Raw genomic sequence first — 12,958 nt, forward strand, 5'->3', positions numbered from 1 at the left:
TGCCTTCCAAGATAATTTGTTGCTATGCATATATTAATTTATATCTACTATAACTCTTTAAGTATAATGTAGTTTGTGCATACACCTAGGCTTTTAAGTTATGGCTCAAAATAGTTTTAGAACATCATACTAATTTATGTTCAACTGAAATGCAAAAACTGAAGCTTAATGAAGTCAAATCAAGAAACAAAATCATTATTAATCAGCAATATGAAAGGTAATTAAAAGAAATCAAGTGTGAAATCAAATTAAAAAATAAATATAAAAGAAAATTCGTTTAACCTAAAGATATATTCTTTTAACAAATGTTGACCTGACAGTATGGTTGCAAACTTAGTATGAGAAGATGTGATCCATAAACTCAATGAGATACAAACAGTTCACCAGAAACAGATTCTCTATTTAACTACTCAAAACACATCCCAAACATGAAATGCTATGGTTATAAGTTGCTTATCCGCCTAAGCAGAAGTAAACAAGTAATGACTTTAATGGATAAACCCTAAACAGTGAGAAAAATATCAGCGGAAGGGATATAAACTCATCTCCACTACATAACACTCAAGATACAATGTAGGTTGGTCTTAATGCGCCAACCGAGCTCCACAACAAGTAACAAGAGCTCATAGAATCTACAACGAACCATGCAGCTCCAAAAGCCCTGCTCAAACAATAACATGCAAAACACTTGCATGAAGAGGTAAGCACAAGTGTCATCCTGTATTCCCTGTACAAACCTGATTGTTATAGGCCCTTTCATAATCCCTTGGTTTTCAACAAAACCAATGCCAAGAAGTTGAAACGAACAGACAAAATCCTTCATATTCTAATAACTATCCACCCATAAACGAATTCGCCAATTCTGCTAGCACACAAACACCAAATTCATCCCATTCTGCCAGCAGGTGAATGCAAATTTAACAGTCTCACAAATTCGCAGGGGCATTCACATATTTGTCACCTTTAACAAGCAGCAAATTCCCCAAAACTGCAAAACAAGTTATTTCTACCACCTGCATACAAGTTCGTCTTCTCCCTTAAGATGTTCCAAATCATCATGAGTCTTTGCAAAAACCCTAATACAAGCTCATGATGCTCCAAAACCAATGAAATTCAGCTCTCTTGTAAAGGAACTCTAAAACTATATAAAATTATTGAATGGAAAAATAAAAACCATTTAATCAGAACAAAGATCTATTTTTGAGATAATATATCCCCAATTAGCAGGCTTTTGGTCCAAAAAGTTTAGAGACTCATTAGATGTGGAAGTTCCTTTCCAACATCCTCTCTATGGTACCATTTTGCATTCGTTGGAAGCTGTCCTTTTAAACCAACACACCATGTCTCACACGAGCCCTAACTACATTTCCTTCTTTAAAGAACTTCATTTTACTTGAACGAGCAAAGACTCAAGGTAGAACTGTAGATACCAAAGATGAAACCATCACGGTATGTTTACCATGCTAGGTAAAGAAACAATGCATACAGATAATAGAACAGAATAACAGACAAGAATAGCAGAACTCCTTCGATTATATTCGCATACGCCAAGATATTACATTAGGTTCTAATATGATCATGATTACAATGATCCTGAAGGGAGATATAAATACTGTCTGAGGAACCTTCTCGAAGTTATCCGTCGGCCACATACAACATGTCAACTACAATAATAGAACCTTCCGGATACATCCCGATACATGTCAGCCTGACGGCATACATACCAATACACTGACGGAAACCTCCTGATACCTCGTCGAGAACCTCCTGATACACCATCGCGAACCTCCCGATACACCATCGCGAACCTCCCGATACCCCGTCGGGAACATCCTGATACACCGTCGAGAACCTCCTAATACCCCATTAGGAACATCCTGATGCACCGTCGGGAATATCCCGATACCCCGTCGAGAACATCTCGATACACTGACGCATACATCTCATTACCCCGATGGGTACATCTCGTTACCTCGACAAGTACATCCTGTTACCCTGACACATACATCCCGTCACCCTGACGCATACATCCCGTTACCCCGACGGGTACATCTCGTTACATTATTTCCTGACAACATCATCCCCCCCAAAAGAAAAAGTCGTCTTCGGACAACAATTACAAAATATCTAAGACAAAATATATTAACGGACTGACTACAACAAGATAAATCTGCTTCTGACACATCACTTTCACCTTCGTCCCGTGCCTGTAGCCTCTGCTAACACAATGAAGCTGACCTTGATAGCCCCCTATGCTACTTTTTCTGTTTTCAACTCCTCGGTACCCTGAGCCAAGTGTCGTTGCACTGCCTCCAACTGGATGATCAGCTCCTCCCGAGCTCTCTATGCATCCACCAAGACAGCCTCTCAGCCAACACCTACTCCCAGTGCCTCTGGTACATAGACACTCCATGCCTGCAGCAACTTCAAGTCTTCTCGATTGGTCACACTTCACGACTGATATCCGCAATGACTGGGGGTCCACGGGGCAACGCCCCCGGTGGGATCGAAGGGCAGCGCCCACACAAAACTGCATAGAACACACTATTTATGTCATTTTCTTCTGATCTAATACTCTTTCTGGCAACCACTGATGCTTCCCCTTCTCTTTGACATCATCTGCTACTCTTTGGTGTTTTTTTTTTTTTTTTAAATTATTATTATTATTATTTTATTTTTTAAAACAATTAAAAAATTGCAGCAACTTAATTTTGCCTCGAGGCGTTGCCGTTTTGCAATGACAACGACGAGGGAATCATCTGATCATTCTGCAGCAACAGCATCTTCCTAGCACGGTAGGATTTGTTGACTGCGTGAGGTACCTCTTGCCTGTCCAACGTCCCCAACTTTATCGCTCGATTGTCGCCGACCTCCCAGATCTGATGTGGTCCAACCCATCTTGCCTTAAACCTTTCCTATTTGATTTCATTCCAACCGTCGTACTTGAGTACCAACTGCCCCGATTGAAACCTGTTGAGTTTGGCATGCCACGCCTTATGTCTGTCTTGTGTCACCTCTGTCGCCCACTGTGCCTGCGGTCGTGACGCATCTAGCTTATTTCCTTGTTGTCGGCATCCTTCAAGTAATTTTATGGTGCGATGCATTCTTTTCTTCCTGTGCGGTCTGTTCACCATGTGCCAGATGATGGAATTTTTTTTTTCTGAGTTTGTATTATATGTCCTTCCCTTCTTCAGCCGTAACCTCCTTTGCGTCATCTGCTTCTCTGTATTCCTTCGGACACCCATTTGCCTCTTTTTTCTCACCTTTGTCGACCCTTAGCATATTACAACTCGGAAAGAGTTCGTAGTCTTTTATTTGCCAGTGGTAAAGGCCATTCACCGAGTCTAGGTCGTCATCATTCGACCCTCCTTCTAGTGTCAATACTCCTTCGTCCGGTTCCATTCTCCTCTTTCCTTCGTCGTTACTTTTGCCTTCACCTTCTAAATTTGAAGATGCTACCTCCTCACCTACCATTTGTGTGTGCAGGTCAATTATAAATCTTTTGCCTCTGCGCTCCATTGATAGGGTATTTTGTTTCCAATCATGTTTTACTTTTGCTTGCACCAACCAAGTCCGTCCCAGAATAGCATCATATCCTTTTCTTTTCCATGGAATGACCACGAAGTCCAATAAAAATGGCTATGTTCCGATAGTTACCAGTTGCGCCCTTAAGGTTCCCAACGGTTTGATCCCATGCTGGTCTGCCGTGAGCAACTGGAATGTAGGTGGCCACAACGTCGGCTTTCCCAACTTCTTCCAGGTATCCTCTGGTAACACATTCATGCCGGACCCTCCGTCAATAATTGTGTCTGTTAGAACATGTCCCAAAATCCCCATCTCGACAACCGTCGAATGCCTTCCAGTTGTGAGTGTCAGTAGCATTGGGTCTGTTGTCGTCACTTCCCTACTGTCCCTTCCTGTGTCCTTTGTTGCTTTCGAAAAAAGTGTATGATTCAAAATGGTCGTCCATAACTGGGGCATTGTGAGAAGGTCACTTATCTTGACCGGTACCTCCGTTTGTAAGATCTGTCGTACGATGTTTTGTTCCGCGTAGTTCCTTGCCAAGGTGCCTGTGATGTCTTTTAACTGAGATGTCTCCACAAATGATGCCTTCTCAATTTTTGCCCCCGCTTCCCCCAATTTTCTCTCTTCTTCCGCTGCGTCTGGGTACACCTTCGCTTGCCTCTGTGTAATTGCCAGAACCTCCTCTTCATCCGTGCCGACAATGATCAAATTTACTCCAGACTTTGGACACTTAGCATCTTCATGGTCGTCGGGTCCACACCATCTACATAATAATTTCAGTGTGTTTGCCGTTGTACAATCCCGCGCAAAATGACCCCACAAATTACATGTTCGGCATTGAACGATCGGCCATCCGTTTGCATCATACTGGATTCGACTTCGATTGCCATTATTATTGTTATTGTTCGCATTGTTGTTGTTATTTTGCACTCTGCTATTATTCTTGTACCCACCCGAAGTGGCATCATCAATGTTTGCATTTTCGTTCCCTCCTGACGTGGAAGCTGCCTGTGTAAGAAGCATCTGCGGAGATCCTCTGGTTTTCATATTAAAGGGGCATTCCTTTGTCGAATTGTCCATGATCTGACAAATGTCACAAAATTGGTTCTTTGGATAGGATACTTTAGTATGACTGTCGGTTTTACACTTTGTGTACCACAGCTCATTGCTCTTTGTCTCCTTCTGCATATTTTTAAACTCCTTCATCATGAGAATCATGTCCTTCTGTAGGGTGCAGACCTTCTTGCTACTGCCTTCATCGTCACTGCTATCTTCTTCGGAAGGCTCGTCGTTATCAAAATCAGAGGAGCTAGTCTTCTTCTTCTTCTTCGTCTTCTGCTCACTTTCCAAGTTCAATGCTCTATTATAAGCTTCTATGTATGACAACGGCGGCACGATTTTCATTTTCTTCCGCAACTTTGGGCGTAGACCTTCCACAAACCATCTTTTTTGAAGTTCGTCCGCTGGCTTATTTTCCATTTTATTTATCAAGTCTTTTAATCTCCTAGCGTAGACGCAGACAGTTTCATTCTTCCCTTGCTTAGTATTGAAGATCTCGCCAACAATTTCATTATCATCGCACAACAGCTGAAATTCTGCGAGAAACTCCTTTTTAATGTTATTCCAACTGTCTAGCTTCTGTGGATCTATACTAGTAAACCAGTCAATTGCCACCCCCCGTAGGGTGGCCGGAAATTGCCTCATCTAGTCGTCTTCATCAGTTATGCCATTTGCCCTCCAAATCGTTTCACATGTTTTGCAGTGTCGAATGGGATCGACCATACCATCGCCATCAAACTTCGGCAGTTTCTCTTTTGGTCCCGCCATCACAATTGGTTTTTGTACACAGGCGTTGCTCGGTCCTGCAACACTAATGCTGTTCACTCCCACACCGTGGCTTTGCACTCCCACACAGGCGGTCTGCACTCCTGCACCAGCGGACTGTTCTCCCACACCGGCGGACTGTACTCCCACACTGGCGGACTCAACAGCTGCAAATCTTCGTGAAGAAGGGTCTTCTGAAGTTGTCCCTTGCAGAAGTATATTGTAATAACCCCAATAGGTTATAACTTCTTCAAACACCAAAAATCTTTATACTTCAATTGTTTGACATTTCATCAAACACTTTGCAAGCAAGCTCTGATACCACTATAATGACCCTCCTCAAATCTGCTCTCAAAAAATGCTGATGAAAACTCAAGGAATTTCATCAAACAATTCACATGCAACCGATATAGTATTTCAGCTGGCTTTAAATGACTCTTTCTTCAATTTGCATCAATGAGAATCTTGTGCTAGAAGACTCCAAATGGACTACACAATGACCTAACATGAGTGTGCTACTAATTTTGACAATATTCAATGCATATATGTGACTAAAACTACTTGCAATATGCAGCTACAGCAACTAGTAATTTTGACAAACACTTGGGATGTAAAATTATAATATTATTTATGCCAAAACGAGAACTTACAGCCAATTGACATTTTGTCAAACAATTGGCATGCAAACTAATAAGCTGATCATGAATGAAATGAACACCTACAGCCAACTGGCATTTTTACAAACAGTTGGTATGCGAACTAACTAGCTAATAAATAATGATATTGAATTGCTTAAATGACACCAGCAACTATTATCTTCTTAATTTGCAATGAAATTTCTAATACAATGCTCATGAAATATGGCCAAGACTTTTGGCATTTACATGGATTACAAAATGATAATGCTGGTATAATGCACACTTACAGCTGAAACTTATAACACCTAAGAAAGAAATACTAATAAAGGAACCTGGTTGTAGATGGCTGTAATGATTTTTCTTCAATGCTGCCCCTTCTGCTTTGCTTTTCCGATTTGCTTTTTCTAACTGCTTTTTCGGACTGCTTTTTCGGCTTGCTTTTTTGGTTCCGCTTTTTCGGACTGCTTTTTCGGTCTGCTTTTTCGGTTCTTCTTTTTCGGACTGCTTTTTCGTATCAGCTTTTTCAGACTACTACCCTGTTGAATCTCAAGACCATATCTTTCAATGGCATCAAGATTTCCAGCTTGAAGGGATTTCGTCCTTCAAACTATTGAAACATAATCTCTAAAAAAATTTCCAATTTCTTTGATATTTCCAAGCCTACTAAAAAGAAGCTCTTCCCTTTCTTTTATAGTGTTCTCACAAGAGCTCAATTCTTCGTTTTCTCAATGTGGGATAAAACATCACTCCCTTTATGTAACTTATGTCTCCAATGTGTTATAAAATAAAAGGGACTCTTTTAATTTAAATATTTCTCACAAACTATAGTCTATGCATTAATAAAGTTAAATATTTAAATTTAACTTTGTAAAATAGTTTTATCAATGCATAACAAATCTTATCAATGATAAACAAATCTTCTTGTCGATTTTAAATATTTACCATCGACATACCGCTGCCACTGGATGTCCGACCATATCCAAGATGACTTACTATAAATAGTAAGTATACCAAAAGTTGCCTCAAAACCCCTCAGAAAGACCTGCACCTGAAACTATCTTAGCCAAATGGCCTCTAAGTGCCTTTAATGTCCTGGTTAGCCTACGAGACCATGGGGAAATAGGCTACGACAACATCATGCTATGAATGCTAAAAAAAGGGGACATTACAGTCCGCCCTTCCCAAAATTGCTTGTCCCCAAGCAATGGTCGAACAACAACCCAATCAATCCACCTGGATCCCAAATGTAGTCATGAACTATACTGTTGTTAGTCAACATAGGCTCCTGCAACCACCTCTGAAAATTAACCAAGAGGAATCCATAATCAAATTGGCGAATACAACTCACCCAAACTCCAAAGTCAGGAACCCATGAGAAACAAGCTCTCGAAATATTAGAACCCAAGTAGAGTAGATAACCCAAACTGCCAACATAGTAAATACCATAAACACATCCCACTAGCCTATGTGGAATGTACAATACAATTCTACAACAACGATGAATACTCCCGCATGAAACTGCACCAAATACAGAGAATCCACACACTGCACTCCTATTGCAATTAACACAACTCTGCAGATCACCGGCTACTGTCTCATAACCATAACACCCATGCACTACTGATGGTAAATAGTCATTACACGGTAGATAGCAAAAACGAGAGCCCAGACCAAACCTGTCTGCCATCAACTCCTCAACACATGGATCAAGAGCAAACAGATGAACATATCCTACAGTATAATGTCAGTAAAAAGAACCAATCCCAGTCAAAGACTCATCCTGCAGACGTGATACAATCAATTGTGACTGATCATCAGCTAAGTCAGAGGATGATATAGCCAAGAGTGCAGAATCAACAACAACATCACTAATCTCTGTGCCCTCCAAGTCAAACATACCACAATGCTCAGCTGCAGCGCCCAACTCAGTTGAACCTGCCTCTAGTGGAAACAGACCAAATATGCCAATGCTAGTGTCGTGGACAGATATATCCTCATCTCCACTACCTCTATCAACCTCAACCATGGAGATCCGTGGATCACCAGACACCACAGCTTGTAATTGTACAGAATCTGGTAAAGACTGCAGTCGCTCTAACTCCATGGTCACCTTAGCCAAATGAAACTGTGACTCCTCGAAAGCCAACTGTGTACTCTCAAAAATCTCAAAAGTCACCTCGAGCTACTAAGTAAGCTCACTCACCTCATCTTCCTTGACCAATAATGCTTCATATGCTGTACTCCCCACTCCATAAGATAATCTCTATCGGCTACCAACTGCATATAATTGTCTTAGAATCCGAATAGCCTCCCATAAAGAGTGGATCTCTGTCAAGGAAAGATAACTGCCTCCCTGCTCATCCCTAGTAGGAAAACCCCATCCATAAACTGCTAACAACTAACGAGCAGCGTCGAAATGCTGGCAAGCGATAGAAATGTCTCGCTCACTAACTCTCAACTGACTAGACACATGATGGCACTGGCTAGACTGTCTCCTACAAACCTCCTCTGACGCACTGTCTAAAGGAGTATCCTCAAAGTTACTGATCTCTAGAGTATTACCATCTATATCCTGCGAATCAACTCCAAAGCTCATATCAACATACGGAGTATCAAAGTCTGTAGCACTGCTGTCCAACTCCTCTGTACCAAAAGAAACTGTAAAGGAAACTAAGTCTTCAAAACTGCCCACTGCATCCTCTTGGATGTCATCAATGCTAATATGATCCTGGGACTCATTTGTACACACTGCCAAATATGAAAGATCATCAACACATTCCAGCAAGAATGGTCGACTGGATATATGAACAAAGCCCAACACCGATGTATAAAAACTAATACCAACATCGGACAAGCTGCTGGCACAAGAAAAGACAACACTGTGCAATCTGCTAATCAAATCCATGATAGCACCCAAACAATCACTGCTACCAAAAAGTGTTAAAGATCTCCAGTCAACTGAATCCCAAATGCCAATGTAACAATCTCGAGTCCATATCCGTAAACTAGAATCAGCTGGTAACTCAAGCAAACTCCTGACCTGAGTAATATGACCAATATCAACTAACTCCACATACATGTCTGACATTGTCCCTGTATCTTGGATGTGAATGCAAGATGAACTCGCAACATTATCAACGACCACATATGATCTGCCTGCCGCAGAAAGCTGAGTATTAGGAGTGCAAGATGAAACTAAACTCAATTCCATGCCATGCTTATCCCGATGTCTCTCCCAGTCCTGTAATGCCAAGGGAATATTCACCAAAGAAGCTCAAGTGTCCTCAAGCTTGCGAGAAAGCTTGTCAACTTCCTCCTCCTTTCTCCTCAAGGCATCTGAATAGTCTCCGACAAGGCTAAGAAGATGGTCACGATTTGATAGAAGATGTAAATAACTCAACTTCATCATTCCCATTCCTTCCCTAATCGCCTGTAAGTCAACACAAAAAGACTTTCCCTGAACTCCCTTACGTCTACCCTGTAACTGAATCATCTGAATGTGATCCTCTATCATATCCCGCATCCTGTCATGATGAGATAATGAAGTCACAATACTGTCTTTGCTCACCTTCAGCTGGCTAGACAAATCATGCGGAGTTCTATCAGCCTCAACCTCATGTGACGAAGCATCTAATTGTGCCTGGTACTCTTTCTCAGCAAAGTCATGAATGCTCACTTTCTGATCAACTGTACTATCCTCAAACATGACAGTATCCTCAACTGCAGTAACTTCATCCAGCCCAATTGTACTGGAATCACTATCTGTGTCAATCACGCAATCTGGTGTGTCTGTGATATCACCTTCTGATGCAACTGGCTCAACCTGCACAACATCTTTAACCCCTTCTGCCTTTGAAGATGATGCAGATAAACCATTACCTAAAGATGTGCTAATGTCTCCCTGTATCGACTCCGCATGTCTGTTAAACTCCTCATACAAGTTTATGCCTGTCATAGGGAAGGTACGATCCTTAGGCCTATCAATCAGGCTCTTTAACCACATACATGCCATAGGTGACAAATTCCTCTATTTTGTCCAAACATACCATAAGTCTTCTGCCAAAAGTTTAGAAATTTCATCCTCCCCCTCAAACAAGATTGTGAACATGATGGAGTGCATTGATGCCAATACTCTGCTGGGATGAAACTCGTCCATAATATTCCAAAATGTATTAAACATCCTGTGAATGTCACTAATACAACCAATTGCTAGCATAATATTTTCAAATCTACACCTTGCAAATACTTCAAGTAATCTTGCCCTCTTTGTGAAATAAGGGTCCCGAATGTTGTCCAACTTTTCGAAGCTTTTTACCTTACCATGGCATGAAGTATCTCTCTCATAATCTGATCGTCATAAGAATCAAGGCCAGCTATTATCCTCATGATTTCACTAATGCAAGAGAGTTTTGTAAGTCTTATTAACTCATCATGATGTCTCAATAATCAGGGCTTAACCAACGAACCAAATGCTGGAGATAAAACTATTTGCATAGCATCGGGTCTTGACTGATCAAACTTGCCTAAATAAGTTTCCAACTCCTCCAAAGTTTTTAGAAGGCCCTCTATTTGCTGAAATGGACAATCTAATTTCTTCTTTACATTGTGCATTCTTTCTTCCAAATCCTTGTCTCCTGTTAAAGCCATACTGATAATTGAATTCAATCTGAAATAACCCAATCAAGCTGGCAGGAAACCGCTCTGATACCACTGTAATAACCCCAATAGGTTATTACTTCTTCAAACACCAAAAATCTTTATACTTCAGTTGTTTGACATTTTGTCAAACACTTTGCAAGCAAGCTCTGATACCACTATAATGACCCTCCTCAAATCTGCTCTCAAAAAATGCTGATGAAAGCTCAAGGAATTTCATCAAACAATTCACATGCAACTGATATAGTATTTCAACTGGCTTTAAATGACTCTTTCTTCAATTTGCATCAATGAGAATCTTGTGCTAGAAGACTCCAAATGGACTACACAATGACCTAACATGAGTGTGCTACTAATTTTGACAATATTCAATGCATATATGTGACTAAAACTACTTGCAATATGCAGCTACAGCCACTAGTAATTTTGACAAACACTTGGGATGTAAAATTATAACATTATTTATGCCAAAAAGAGAACCTACAGCCAATTGACATTTTGTCAAACAATTGGCATGCAAACTAATAAGCTAATCATGAATGAAATGAACACCTACAGCCAACTGGCATTTTTACAAACAATTGGTATGCAAACTAACTAGCTGATAAATAATGATATTGAATTGCTTAAATGACACCAACAACTATTATCTTCTTAATTTACAATGAAATTTCTAATACAATGCTCATGAAATATGGCCAAGACTTTTGGCATTTACATGGATTACAAAATGATAATGCTGGTATAATGCACACTTACAGCTGAAACTTATAACACCTAAGAAAGCAATACTAATAAAAGAACCTGGTTGTAGATGGCTGTAATGATTTTTCTTCAATGCTGCCCCTTCTGCTTTGCTTTTCCGATTTGCTTTTTCGAACTGCTTTTTCGGACTGCTTTTTCGGCCTGCTTTTTCGTTTCCGCTTTTTCAAACTGCTTTTTCAGACTGCTACCCTGTTGAATCTCAAGACCATATCTTTCAATGGCGTCAAGATTTCCAGCTTGAAGGGATTTCGTCCTTCAAACTATTGAGACATAATCTCCAGAAAATTTCTCAATTTCTTTGATATTTCCAAGCCTACTAAAAAGAAGCTCTTCCCCTTCTTTTATAGTGTTCTCACAAGAGCTCAATCCTTCATTTTCTCAATATGGGATAAAACATCACTCCCTTTATGTAACTTATGTCTCCAATGTGTTATAAAATAAAGGGGACTCTTTTAATTTAAATATTTCCCACAAACTATAGTCTATGCATTAATAAAGTTAAATATTTAAATTTAACTTTGTAAAATAGCTTTATCAATGCATAACAAATCTTATCAATGATAAACAAATCTTCTTGTTGATTTTAAACATTTACCATCAACATACCGCTGCCACTAGATGTCCAACCATATCCAAGATGACTTACTATAAATAGTAAGTATGCCCAAAGTTGCCTCAAAACCCCTCAGAAAGACCTGCAACTGAAACTATCTTGGCCAAATGGCCTCTAAGTCCCTTTAATGTCCTAGTTAGCCTACGAGACCGTGGGGAAATAGGCTACGACAACATCATGCTATGAATGCTAAGAAAAGGGGAGATTACATATATCCCTCATGAAGAGTTCACTCCACACTCTTGCTCCGTCAACACTCTAAGCCACGCGAGTCGATGCTCTTCCGTCTGGATTCTCTTCCCTTGGTGAACACAAATTCAAAAACTCCTCCCGTGCTTCTCCCACCAATTCCACCCGCAGCCAAGTTTCCTCAACAAGTCTTCCATGCTTCGATTTCCGTCGACAATCTTCTGGAATCTCCTTCGGCATTCGACTTGCTGTGCTAGAATTAAATTTTCTTGCGCCGTACGGATTCCATCTTTTCCCTTGACCTTATTTTGATCCTTGTTAAGCTGATTTGGCATTAATCTTCATTCCTCCCACCTTCCAGGTTCATAGGGCAACGGCGCCAAATGTTTACCATGCTAGGTAAAGAAACAATGCATACAGATAATAGAACAGAATAACAGATAAGAATAGCAGAACTCCTTCGATTATATTCACATACGCCAAGATATTACATTAGGTTCTGATATGATCATGATTACAATGATCCTGAAGGGAGATATAAATATTGTTCGAGGAACCTTCTCGAAGGTATCCGTCGGCCACATACAACATGTCAACTACAATAATAGAACCTTCTAGATACATCCCGATACATGTCGACCTGACGGCATACATACCGATACACTGATGGAAACCTCCCAATACCTCGTCGAGAACCTCCTGATACACCATCGGGAACCTCTCGATACCCCGTCGGGAACATCTTGAT

General features: G+C 40.5%; 1 protein-coding gene across 4 annotated transcripts in view; it reads right to left on the minus strand.

Moving 5' to 3' along the window:
* LOC149568863 (D-isomer specific 2-hydroxyacid dehydrogenase family protein) overlaps nucleotides 1-12,958 on the minus strand; it is a 165,379-nt gene that overhangs the window by 112,989 nt on the left and 39,432 nt on the right. The window lies entirely within an intron of this gene.

Source organism: Cupressus sempervirens, chromosome 3, assembly GCF_028749045.1.
Source record: "Cupressus sempervirens isolate cs-2001-9-10 chromosome 3, ASM2874904v1, whole genome shotgun sequence".
NCBI lineage: Eukaryota > Viridiplantae > Streptophyta > Pinopsida > Cupressales > Cupressaceae > Cupressus > Cupressus sempervirens.